Raw genomic sequence first — 13347 nt, 5'->3', positions numbered from 1 at the left:
AATCACATTAAACCCAGGGAGCAACAACTGTATTTTACCCTGTCATTTCTATAGCATTATAACTTCTATTAGGATGTGCACATAACTTCTCGGTTTCCTGTAATTTTACAACCAGCCATCTTTCCACACTGCCATTTTAAGAATTAAAGAAAAGTGTTTGTTCTGCCGAATACATGTAGCTTCTTCAGTCTTTGCTTCCTACTGATACTTAATGTTTAGAACAACCTTGGTACTTATTTACTGTAGTCCCTTTTCCTGGTGACCTAGAGATGCATTAATTAGCCATAGAAGATGGCAAAAGCCATATTAGATACAAATGGAACAAATTAGCCACTGAGATTTCCAAAAAGAATTTATTATTTCCTAAAATAAAAAGGTAACTTTGAAATCTTTTCACCCGTCCATTAAGCCCAGCTATCAAAATGCCCAGTTCTAAGGACACAGGGCTCAGTTTACTCACAGAGTATCAAATATTCTGTCCATGACCATGGTCATGCCTCCCTGCATTGTGGTTCATAATGAAGTGTAGGGTGCAGCCTTATTCCCAAGTCTTGTGGGACAACTTAAAAGGTAAATTAGATGTATATTATGAAGATTTCCAGAAACCAAAACACACATAAAACTGATTTTCTCATTTTCTTCTTATGGATCAGATTTCTTTTCAGTTGGATCACAGCTGACCATCTATTCACATTGTCCCAGTGACAAGGCATACAAATTCTTAATTTTGTTCTTGGTACTCATTTCCCTGAAGCTTAAGTTAGTATACTAACTTGTGCATCTGGCTTTATGTCCCTTAATTTAATGTTCTGTTCAGAGAAACAAACCAAGCAACAGCAGCATTCTGCCTGTGGATCTATTCAATGTCTGTTCTCCATCCTTTTCCATTTTATACATAAAACTAGCAAGAAAGCTCCATTTTGCTGCCATAAACACAGATTCCATCTAAGCGGGTTTGGAGAAGACAAAATGTTAATCCTGACCTGAAGTGACTAGTATTTGTAACTAACCACACAAATAGACAGGATTTAGGATGTTAATTTGGTGTCATACTGCAATGCTTAACTCCTAATTCCACATTCAATGGACTTCTGAGAAAAGCTGGCTTAAGTAGATCCTGCCTTTCCTTTAAAGCACTGTAAATGCTTGTGAAATTCTGCTATAAAATATATCATGAACTGATCCAGGTTAAAAATAACTTTCCAGAAAAAAATGTTTTCCCAAGTTAGTAAGCATATGTTAGTATAGTACACATTTAAACAGTACATTTGGAAGAGCTGTCCTTTGCCACATTAGGACAGGACCACATGGTCATGGGTGGTTAAAGAGTCTCAGCAGCAGAGCCCCCAGGTCCAGTCTTTTAGTCCCAGAGCATGGGCTTGTCCACTTTTCCACCTTGTAAAAGAAGCTGTTGGCTTGTATTTCAAAATTTTCAAAAGCAGGCTGCTTACATAAGAACAGGAAATTAAAAAAAGTCAATTTACTCAGAAATTTCCAGCTTCTATCATCAACTCACTTTTTTAGTAAAGATGTGTTGAAGATGTCACCAGATAAGAATTTGGAGTGTGTCATTAGGCCAATCCAGAGTATTTCAATGTGGACCTGAAATACTGTTTTAAAACAAAAAATGGCATGGGCTGCTCTGCATGTAGATCCCAAGCATGAGCATTTTGCAAGTGACTGGAGTAAAAATGCCAATGGGGGTTTTAAGCTAAACTCCAGAACAGAGATTATGAGAGAGATTTCTGTATTACTTAAATAAAACAGCAGCTTCTATCGGTGTAAGACTGAAAATTAAACGTCTTGCTGACTCTATCTGTGAAATATCAAGAGTCAGCACTTTATAATTCAAAAAGAAAAATCTTGTCACTGCAGTGCACAGAAAAGATGAGATTCAGAGGATGAAAGCCAGCTGTGTAGAGAATGACCTTGATGTTTGTAATCCCACTTTCCTTTGCTACAGCAATGAAAGAAGGTCTAGGTCTTATGCTAAAGAAAGTAGAGTGGAGAACTGAATTTCTTTAAGTTTTGCCACTTCTTCCTGCCACTGCAGTCAAAACTGCTGTGTATTCTGTGCACACAGTCTAGCATACAAAGGCTTAGGTTTGCAGAAGTTTTAAGAATTCAAAGGTACAAGTTAAGTAAATTGACTTGCTGGTATTAAAAAAATCCAGCTCTGGACAAATATTAAAAATTGTGTTCTTTGAGAAATTAGGTAATGAGTATTTCACATTAGTCACTCCAATTGGTCTGTACTTTGAGGATATAGTATTGTGCCATAGTACCACACTGTAAAACAGAAATAATAGTAAACACTCATTTCACAAGAGTATTCTAAAATATAGACACTAACATTTGTAGTTTTGATGGAGTTCATCAGTCTTATGAGAAAATCAACAATGTCATATTCAGAGAAAGATCTCAATGCTGCAGTGAGCCAGGGGGCCACAAACCAAATGAAGCACATCTTTAAGTGACATATTTGCAAACTGTCTGTTAAATCAATACTATCCATCTTGTGATGTGAATGAGGCAGGCAGGGGAAGAGTTGGAGAAGAATAGTGTGCTCTCACATAATTAAAGTCTGTATCATAATACAACACATTTCAGCCAAATAGTTTGAAAGTTTGTCTAAGCTCCTAGCAACTGAATGAAAACTGTTACAATGAGAAGTTCTGGGAAATGTAAATATAGCCTTGTTTCCTGCCTTAGATCTAACATAATTTATTACAAAAATCCTCATAAACCTAATGAAACACAAGAACAATTTCAAATAGCATTCCAATGGTAGAGGATAAATTTTTTTCAAAAGGCTTTATGTTCTAAGATTTTTGAGACAGAAATTCACTTTTGAATAAGAGCTACTTACTTATTTTCTATTCAAGAAAAAATTAGGAATGAAAAAAAATTATATTGACAAGATCTGTTCATTACTTGAGTCTACTATAATCACTCAGATTATGACCTCAGAGTCAGTGTGGTTTAATTAGTATTTAAGTGCATGTACTGTAGCTACGTTTAGTTACAATCCCAGATTCTTATCTATTATCTGACAGATGATTGCTACTATTTGCCATTCAAAGAGCTTCCAAAAAATAGGAAGTACAAAACCCACTAAGAATAACAATTAGCAATACAGCATGCTGTTACACAAAAACAAGCACACAGTAAATGCTAGATCTCATAGAGCCACACACAAAAACTTGGTCATCAGAGTACTGAAGTATTAAAGCAAAAGCAGGCCCTAAACTAAGCTAAGTTGGGTTTTGTGTTTTCTCTTTGTTTAGATTATGATCTGACATTTCAGTTCTACAGATTAGAAGTTTGTGTGGTAGTGCCTCATATCACAGAAATAAATCTAAAGAATCGGAACCTTCAGAGATATGTTTCTGAGGATAAACCTGAGCACTGCATCCGTACTGATAATATACAATACACTGTATACTGCCAGGCTTTGCAATATTCTGTGTTATTGCCTCCATTGGTAATATTGAAGAATGCCATGAATTCAATTGATACCAAAAGCAGCCACTGTGATGTTTGAAATTAGAAAGTGATTCTGCAGTTGAACTATTCTTGCCTCCAGCTTAATAGGATTTTGCCTAACATCTGAAAAAGGAAATAAAAAAGGACAAATACACAAGTGATCTATTACCCCTAAATATCTGATTGATACCACTTGAGGGCATGTTGATTTTCCTCACCACTGGGAATTTGTTGTCCTTTTGTCCATCCTCTCATATTATATAAAACTGTTTTTAATATTGACACATTTACATTTTTAAACATTTTAAAACAACCCAGAGACACATCTTTACTTATATACATTGCTAAATGAGAATAAAATTCAAACTGAAATGCATCAGCTATTTCTGCTGACACCCAAAGTATGTACTCCTTTCCTTGCTTCTCCGTAACTCTTTACTTGGATTTATAAATCCTGTCACGTTTTTGGTGTAACAGACCATACTGTCACCATCATTTGTTATTCTTAAAAATCTCACACTGCTTACAAGGTATTTGTCTTGGGTTTACAGATCCTTCAATCAAACATGTTAACAAGCAAGTCTTAATCTCTTTTGGTAGTAAATTAGAAGTGCACTTTCAGTTGTTACAGGGCCTACAGATTACTTTTTTAAGGCCAAAATACCTAAAGTTATAAAAAACCCGAATGAAAAACCTGAATCATTAAGCACCATTAACAGGGATTGACAGAATGGTTTACAATAACCTTAAGAAAGTTAAATTACTTATACAAAGATTTCATCAAAGTCTGCTCAACTTCTTGTTTTGTTTAATAGATGAGAGATCTAGTTAAGATGATCTTAAGTCAGGAACTGGACAAATCATGGAACACTGGAGTATGAGAAATAGGAGTATTGCCAGTAAGGGAGCTAAGTGAGCAAAACCCAGAGCAAAATTGCACTGCAAGTGGGAGCTCTAGGAGTAAGAGCAGGAATCAGGGACGATATCCAAGGCACAGGGACAAGGTACAGTAACAGGCAGGCTGAGTAAAAGAAAAGCAACCTGCTGAGTGTCCCAGAGTAATGAGTGCAATTTGCTCTGATGGGTAGGCAGCTATCAGTCAATCTGACACCATTCTTCAATCCTGGGAGACTAGTTCCATGCAGATGACCTCTGTAGCTCGGTATTTTAAAGACTACATGAATGTCCACCTGAATTTTATAAATATAGGACAATTTCCATGTACAAGCATAACATGAACACTTAAAATATCTTAGATACTGCTATGTAATAAGTGGCCTGATTAGGTTATTGAGAGCTTTGAGCTGACAGTGATCTCAGCCCACCATTGTTTCCTGGGTTTTTAGCCTTGTCTTCATTTCAGAGACAGATTTTAGTCAGATCCTCAACTTTCTCCCTATTGTCTATATATATATATTATATATATATAAATATATATTATATATTTAGACATATTCCTTGAAAGAAGCAGTACTGTGTATGTGTGAAAGCAAATATGTGGCTGTAGACAGTTTATTTTATATACCACAGCAGAGAAATTGTCTGCAATATGTGTGCAAACCCATCAATGTAGAGGTAGAAGAGGTACTACACTTCATCTGCAGCTGAAAATTCTGTCAATTGACAGAAAAGGGGCAGAGGGACAAGGGAAATGCAGGCAAGTAATACATATAAAGAGACAGAAGTTTAATAGCAAGTATACCAGGAAAAAAAGGGTATGAAATACATCTGATACAGGGAAAAGATGTCAGCTTATTGCTTTTTATTTATAGACCAGCATAGAAGTGTACAGTGCTTTGTCATACTGTATGACATACAAAAATTGATGCAGATAGCTCAAGGAGTAGGCATGTGAAAGCAGAATTGACATTAAGAGAGAAGTAGAATGAGTTAAATTATTTTGAAAAAGGAACTGCTTTACCCCCTGGTCATCACAATAAAAATGCAATTAATTATTCTGAAGAAATATCCAGTGTATTGCTAATAAGATTTAAAGTGTCATTATACAATGTAAGGTGCTCAGACAGAAATTAGTGATAAGCAGGTAAGTCTTGGGGGAAAAACTAGCGCAAAACTAAAAAATACATAATAGCAAAAGCCAGACATGGACAGGAAAGAAGTCTTATACCCTAAGCAAAACCTATTTCCTGGAAGGATGTCATCCGAAAGACCAACCTTTCCTATATATTACAGAAAAGATAAAAGGCAAAGAGAACTACTTGTGAAGTGCAGAAGAGGTACCAGTTAATTTCTGCTCTCAAAATACACCCTAAAGATATCAGAATCCAGAAACATTATCTCAGAATACATCTTTCATGTTTGTACACACTTAATTGTTCTGTATGGTGCAAAAATATTTTATTTTTTTCATTAATACTTGAATTCTATGAAGGAATTGAATGTTGTAAGGATTCAAAGATTCAAAAGCAGTTGAGAAGACTGATTAAGATCCAAATCTAGAATAATGCTCAGGTACCATAGTAACTCACATTCAGACCTCAAAATTATGATTACCCAACATTCAAGTGCTCTTTGGGTTGCCACCACCTATGATCTTTGTAGAAAGGAATTAAGTTCTGCGAAGACTAAAGTAAGAGAATGAATGTGGTGCTTTTCTGTTAACTATAGCAAAATCACTTGTTTATTTTGGTTTTTTATGTAAAATTATCACAAGGCTTGTATAAGCATAATGGATACATGTATTGTGCCTATAAATTCTCATTCATACGGGATAAACCACTGTAGCAACACTTTGAAGTTAACGAGCCTTCTCAGTTCATTACAGATAAAAATACTGAGTTCCACCTTCAGGATGAAATTAATAACTGTTAGTGGTGTAAATAAGCTTTGAATTTAATTTCTGCTACCACAGAAACAGCAACACAGTTTCTTTTCATACATCTGAGATGTATAAAGATATGCAGCAAACACCAACCCTTCAAAAACTCTCCAAAATGTTTTTAATTACTCTTCTAAGTTTTATTTTAAAATGAAGACTTAAGACAGTAACACATAGCACAGATTATTTTTACTTCCAGAACTGTAAAGCAGTAATGGTTTATTATTTTGTAATTGATAGGAAGAGCATTATTTACAGCTGTAAATGATTATGAATTTTGAAAGTCTCTATTTCACGAAGCAGCAAAATGATATTTTAGACAGGATGCATAAGAAAATAAATACTTTCAGAAAACAGAGAACTTGAGAATATTTCTAATGGGAACACTTTCATGTCACAGAAATAATAAAAAGTATTTTTTGAAAGGACAAAGAATCCTATTTTTAGCTAGGTTTCTTCTTATAGAATCATAAAAAACCCAAAAAACTTTAAGATCATCAAGTCTAACCATCAACCTGACACTGCCAAATCCACCACTAAACCTTGTCCTTAAGTGCCAAATCTACATATTACTATTTCCATGGATGATGACTCAACCACTTAAGTGGACAGCCTGTTCCAGTGCTTGATAACCCTTCCAGTGAAGAATTATTTCCTCATAGCCAATCTAAACCTCCCCTGGCACAACTTGAGACTATTTCCACTTTAAATCAGCACCGATTAAATGCAAATTCTGACGTTCTGCATCACACACCTTCCTCATAACCAAAAAAGTATCAAACACTTCCCATTTGCTGCTCTCATTTAACATAAAAATTTATGAAGTGTCTCTGAGAATAGCTCACTAGATCACATTTACATGGATAACTCAGTCTGCACGGGTTATGTAGGACTGAATTAATGAATGTACTGTTGCTTCACATACCAAAAGCATCACTAAAAGGGTAATTGCAAATACAGAGGCAGGGACTGGGAGATGCACTGCACTGATGACAATGCAGTCATTGATGACTCCCTCCTCTGCAGTCTCAAGAAGCTAATCTTCCTTAGGTCAGAGTGCTCGATCCATGTTCCTGGGAATGACTCAGGACACAAGCAAGTAAGACAGCATGTGTCCGCACTTGAGGTTTTCTTTCTCCTCTGCCCAATTTCATTCCCAGAAGTGCTGTGATTGTGAAAGGCACAGTGTGACACCATAAGAGACTTACATCTTTGCACAAACAAACACAGTCTGGGTGGCAGCAACAAAGCAAAAGCTTCCCTAGGGCATACACTAGGATTATCAACAAGGAAGGACTACTTCTGGATTAAAGCTTTGGCCCACTGTCAGCTATGGCAAAATTCCCACTGAAGACAGCATAGCCAGGATTTCACGTCTGTTGCAGCAATTTTGACTCCTTGCCTGTTCTGCCTTGGGACTTCCAGCCAGCACAAAAAGGGTCTTAACAGTGCCAGAAGGTTTTGTGTTTTGAACTGCAGGCAGAAGTCCTGAAACTCTTCACATAAACAACCAGATACACATCAGCCATTTAAGAAATTTAAGACACTGCCAAGCTTCAGGGGATTCAAACCTGCATCCACAAGTATGGTACTTCACATTGGCACACTGTGCTGAAACACCCTTATCCTGTTTAAGGGCCTTCTTTATTTTTTTTTTCTTTTTATGAAAGTGTTATGGCAGAAGATTCATGATTTGATTAAACACAGAGCAAGAAGCAAGCTAAATAATATACTCAATACAAATCTCATGCAATAATGATGAAAGAAGTGTAAAATGACTGTAACAAAGGCAGACACTTCATGAAGTCTCCTCTAAATTCAGTATGAGTAGGCAATATAGGAAAACTGGCAGTACATTAAGAAAAGATGAAACTGTAGATCAGACTGGCCAAAAGTCTTAATGAGACAGTAAAACATTATGATAAGTCTCTGTTTAAAATATACTCGGCCTTTGTCACTGCATATAGAACAGATAGAAGCTTAGCAAAATGTCAGAAACATAACTGTTAATGAAGCTGGCATGGAATTACAGTGCTCAACAAACACAAAAAAGCCAGTTTTAAGTCCCTGACCTGTGACAAATTTCTGCTGACTTCAGCACAAAGAAAAAATAACTCAAATAATTGCAGGCTGCAGGACTAGACCTTGGTCATTATTTCATCTAAACACAGAAGAGCTTCAGTTTAGTGAAGATGGAGTGAACTTTGCAATGAACACCTATTTAAAAAGCAGTCAAAATAGCTTCTTTAGCTGCTGCTAAAGCAAAATAGCTGCTGCTACTCAATGAAGAAGCAAACACTTCATCTCAGGCAGCATACAGATGCCCTACTTACAATATGTAACAGTCATTACAAAAGAAATGGATATTTATAGTTGGATTTGTTAGACTTACATTGTCATGTAAGGACAGACACACACAAATACTCTATTAGATTAGTTTAGATTAATTTAAGATGTTGGGGTTTTTTCTTAACTCTGCACTTTAACAGAAGCCTTTTAAAAAAGGTTTAAAGCTTAGAATGGAATATATTTAGAATTCCATTCAGGTTCACAAGGAAAATATTTGCTTAAAAAGGCTGCAATTCAAGATCTTCTAGGAATAAAATTTCTCCTGAAATACTGGACATTTCCAAATGGAAATACCAGTAGAACAAACCAACACTTGAGATTCAATTCTGGGTTTACAGAAACAGTTACAGAAAGTAGAAACAACAAAACATTTCATTCTAAAAGTTTTAAGCCTAGCCGCTGGTTTTTAGTTCTTCATCAACAGTTCATCAGTCCGCAGCTTTAAGAATAGCAACTATGATAGTGGTCATGGCTGGTATATGCTTGCCTAAAAAAATTACTACTGAAGTTTACTGAACTATTCTGGCTTGAGTGAATGCATGGCAAAAACCAAGCATTGGAACACCTACTTTCTAATGAGAGGGCACACAAAGGCATGTGATCTCCCTCCTTTCCTTCTTGATGGAGTCAAGGGAATGAGGTCGCACAAATATCAGTGAAAGATAACCAGCACAAAATAAGTCATACACTAGGCATCACCCTTTGCAGTGATAAATTCTTTACCAAGCTGGATGTCTGGAGGAAAACAAAAGGGCTGGGGAAAATTAATGTGCCTAAAACATGATCTTCAGCGTTCTGATAAGATATTTAGTTACACATCCCTCTCCTATTGCTAACTAGGAGGATGTATCATGATAGCCATTCTGCAGAACATTCATCATCAGAAAATTAGGTTCCTTACAAAGCTTTTTTGCTTAACACTTTCTTATTTGTGTCTGTAGCCAGTATTTTGTATTTATAGGAAATTTTATTTAAATAATTTTTCAAGTATCCAAGGAAAAACAACATGAGTTATTAGTCTGATATTCCAGTTGTGTAAAGACAGAGGAAAGTATTGTCAAATATTCAGAACTGGATATCAAGAAAATTATCTCGTTCACAGGTGGTTCTTTACTAACCATATACAGACAAGGTGCTTTGGTTCCTGTTTCTATCACTCTAAATTATTAGCACTTGACTGTCAGAGCTAAATGTTAATAAAAATATCTTCAGACTCTCCATCCTATTTCTTCTTCAGTTGTCAAAATCTTTCTGGATACCGCCCTTACATTCCCTCTCTTCACAGAAAAAGCTTGACATTCCATGTTTTCTGATTAGTTGCTGCAATTTTTTCATGTAACTACTCAGTGAAAATTTTTAAAAAAAAATGTGGAGGATCATGGAATCGGAGTTTGGAACAAAAGAAGTCAGGTGTTATCTTCAGAAAACCTCTCAACCCTTTTCCATTTGAATTTTGGTTTTCTATTTTTTTTGGTTTTTTGCTATGCAAGCTATAATAATCACTGTTCTGTCTTCAGTCTAACTGTCCTTTTACTTTCATTTACACCTCATCATATTCCTGTTCGTCTAAGTTTATTTTTCACTGTATGGACCTAACCATTTCCTCTCAGCTAGTCCCTACATTCATTCAAGCCCATGCCAAGTGATCTAAACTAGCTTTAGCCATGGCTTAAATATTTTAAAACTTGCCTCAAGCCTATATACTTCTGTCTTTCCTCTCATAGAGAAGTTAGAATCTCAATCTTGACAAGAACAATCAGTGTCAGGAGAAAAAGTGCTTGCCTGGGGCTTTTTTTTTTCAAATATTTTGGAATAAGTGACCAAGAATATTAAGAGAGAATCCCAAAGATACAACAGAAACGGTGTTAATACCAACAAATATATTGAACTTTAAGTTTCATTTTTACTTAACAGTGAAATAATAAAGCAGAACCAGACTAAAGTATTTTATCTGAAAGTTTTTTCATTATCTCAAAGTGATACCTACAGCTTAAATATAAAATTCTAATTTCATATACAGAATTAAATCTGCTGCTTCATTAACTTAGTAACTAGTCCCTTAGACTAATTCACACATATTGTATGCACATAATGTTCAGAATACATTTGTTTCAACTGTTGGATTACTTGATGAAGCTCAACTACAAACGATTCAACGCTCAACAAAAATACAGGAAGAAACAACTCTTTGCGAAGAGTAATTCCCTGTACGGGAATTTTGCTGGACACTGAACTCTTGACAAATTCTCCGAAACCAGTGAATACTGGGCATTTATTCCCATTTGTACTTGTAAGACTTTTGTACATTCCCATTTGTACTTGTGACCTTTCTTTTGCCATGTGTGCCCCACAGCTGTTTCACAGCCACCTTATATTACCTTAACAAGTTAAACTGTATGATGGACTCTGTCTGAGCAGAACAGTGTAACAAAAACCCACAGGGATGAGAGCTCCAGGAAACATTTAAACCAGCACACCATCTGTCATAGTGAGTAGAAACAGGAAGAAACACTTGAGTTCTGACCACTTAAGAGAGTTTTCCTCTGCTGCTACTTAGATTAGCCTTAGTCATTGGGTAACAGTCTTCAGCACATAATAGCTGAGGTCTGCTGGGAGGTCTTTAACAAAGAGCCCTCTTCTCTGCAGTACTTACACATTCTTACAGTCTTTATGTCAGGGCAAGAAGTCCCAGATTTCATCATCAGCAAGAGCATTGTGCAAGATAGCTGTCTTTTCTAAAAGCATTCTCTCCAGGGAATTCAAAATGATCAGGCAGTTTGGGAAAAGGCAATCTCAGCCTGGGTTGAATACAAATCAAATACATAAATGAAATTGCACATCACTTGCACTTACTGATGAGAAGTATTGACAGCAGCATGGCCTTCTCCCTTTCCCAGGATTCTTCAAATCTACCTTATATACACCAAAATAATTACACTGCTCTTCCATACTGGTATCATGGTGCTCCTGATACCACACACTGCCAGATTTCAGTGGGCTGAAGGGTTATCTCTTAGGGCAGACTCATTACTGGCCATAATGTTTAATAGGGATTTAACAGTCACTACTGTGTGTGTTGCAAGGATGTTTATTTTCAAAAGAACTATAGCACTAAATCATAAACACAAGTCTGAGTTTAGTTCATAAAGCAATTCTATGTTTTTAAAATGAGTAAGCTATAATTCCTTTTCATCTTTAAACTACAAAAATCAGAACTAGTTTCTCATTCTTTTGACCCTGGTCAAGATTTTCAACTGTCTCTTTTGGATGAATAGAATAAAAATGCTGTGTAGTTTACAGTTTATCTCCTACCTGCTTAAAGGAAATATTTCACACTTATTTGAAAGTCAGACTGGAAAGTGAATGATAGGTGGGGAAGCAGAAGGAACTCAGTTACTATGGAGAGACAGAATTTTGCATGAAGCCTCACTGAAAAAAAATAGGGATTTTATTTACACAATTGTGTTTATGATTCTTAACTCAAAAAATTTAATAAAAATTAGTATATTTGAATCTACATAAAGAGACATTCTGAAAATGAATTGCAATTGCTAATATTTCCTAATTGAAGGAAACTAACCACTGATTCTTTTCCACTTCGGTTATGAAACCAAGGCAAACCATCTTGCATCCTATTCATCTCATATCTCTTCTGAACTATTTACCCACAGGCTACATCCCAATCCAACAGAAATTTGCTTAACAGTGGGAGATGATGCATTTTGAACAGGGTTTGTTGATGGCTGAAGACTATAACCCAGCCTCAGCACAGGTAACTGCTGGCAATACAATGCTCACCTTGAATGAGGCAATATGGGGAAAGTGATCTACAGCTTCAGGGTTTACCACATTGGGCTCTAAATTGCATTAAATAGATTGAGGGCCAATGCCTAACCAATCTTCTTACATATGATCAGAAAATACCATATTTCAGTTATGTTTTGTTACAAAAAGTAGTTATTCTAAGCCCTAATACTTTTTGCAATTAGAAATTTAAGTACTAATTTTTTAAAAAATATATGAATTTTAAATTCAAACTATTCATAGGGAAATTTAAAAGGAACTTTGATAAAAATGTCACAGAAAACCAATTCCAAGATACTCAAGTTAGGTACCTTTTCATACTTCTGCCTTGTTGCCCCAAAATATAGTGGCAACTTCATGCAGTGCCTCTAGCATAAAACTCCCTGATATAAATTCAACACGAAAGATTACACATTCCAACATGAATTTCTTAATTTCTCACGTATTTCTAATACAAGGGTGATTTCTATTTGCATTCTACAATTTTCCAAGTCTGCTAATTGCAAGACATTCTAAAATAAATTTAAATTGTCTGTATGGCCACCATCCAATTTCTAATGGACAGGTGTTCGTATAAAAATTCAACAGTATCTGCGACAAGCTAGCAGTAACTGGTGGGGTGAGGGTAGAGAAAAAATTACTTGACTCTCAGCTGAACTTCCTGTTTAACCACAGGGATGATTAAATTAGGTCAAGGTCAAGTATGTGACAGAGCAGCTGTGCCACACAGAAAATAAGGGCTGTTGGTGTATCTATATATACAGTAATATATATAGTAGTAGCGTATGTATTAGTAATATATAGTAATAGTGATTTGATTTTCTCAACCACCATTTCATTTCTTGCAATTAAAAGCTGCTGCAGGAGAG

General features: G+C 35.8%; 1 protein-coding gene and 1 long non-coding RNA gene across 20 annotated transcripts in view; one reads left to right on the top strand and one right to left on the bottom strand.

Moving 5' to 3' along the window:
* Positions 1 to 13347, bottom strand: part of LOC111932129 (uncharacterized) — a 291751-nt gene that overhangs the window by 216515 nt on the left and 61889 nt on the right. The window lies entirely within an intron of this gene.
* B3GALT1 (beta-1,3-galactosyltransferase 1) overlaps positions 1 to 13347 on the top strand; it is a 174999-nt gene that overhangs the window by 112150 nt on the left and 49502 nt on the right. For 4 of the 15 annotated variants that reach the window (XR_015288957.1, XM_086896804.1, XM_086896802.1 and 1 more), the window contains exon 3: positions 12346 to 12446. The exons of the other annotated variants lie outside the window; for them this stretch is intronic. The gene's annotated coding sequence lies outside the window, so the exon portion shown is untranslated. The remainder of the gene's footprint in view (positions 1 to 12345; positions 12447 to 13347) is intronic. 15 annotated transcript variants of the gene reach the window in all.

The sequence above is a fragment of the Cyanistes caeruleus genome, chromosome 7 (assembly GCF_971803275.1).
Source record: "Cyanistes caeruleus chromosome 7, bCyaCae1.hap1.1, whole genome shotgun sequence".
Taxonomy (NCBI): Eukaryota; Metazoa; Chordata; class Aves; order Passeriformes; family Paridae; genus Cyanistes; species Cyanistes caeruleus.
Note: the sequence above shows the minus strand (reverse complement) of the source record. Positions and strands in the feature narration are given on the sequence as shown.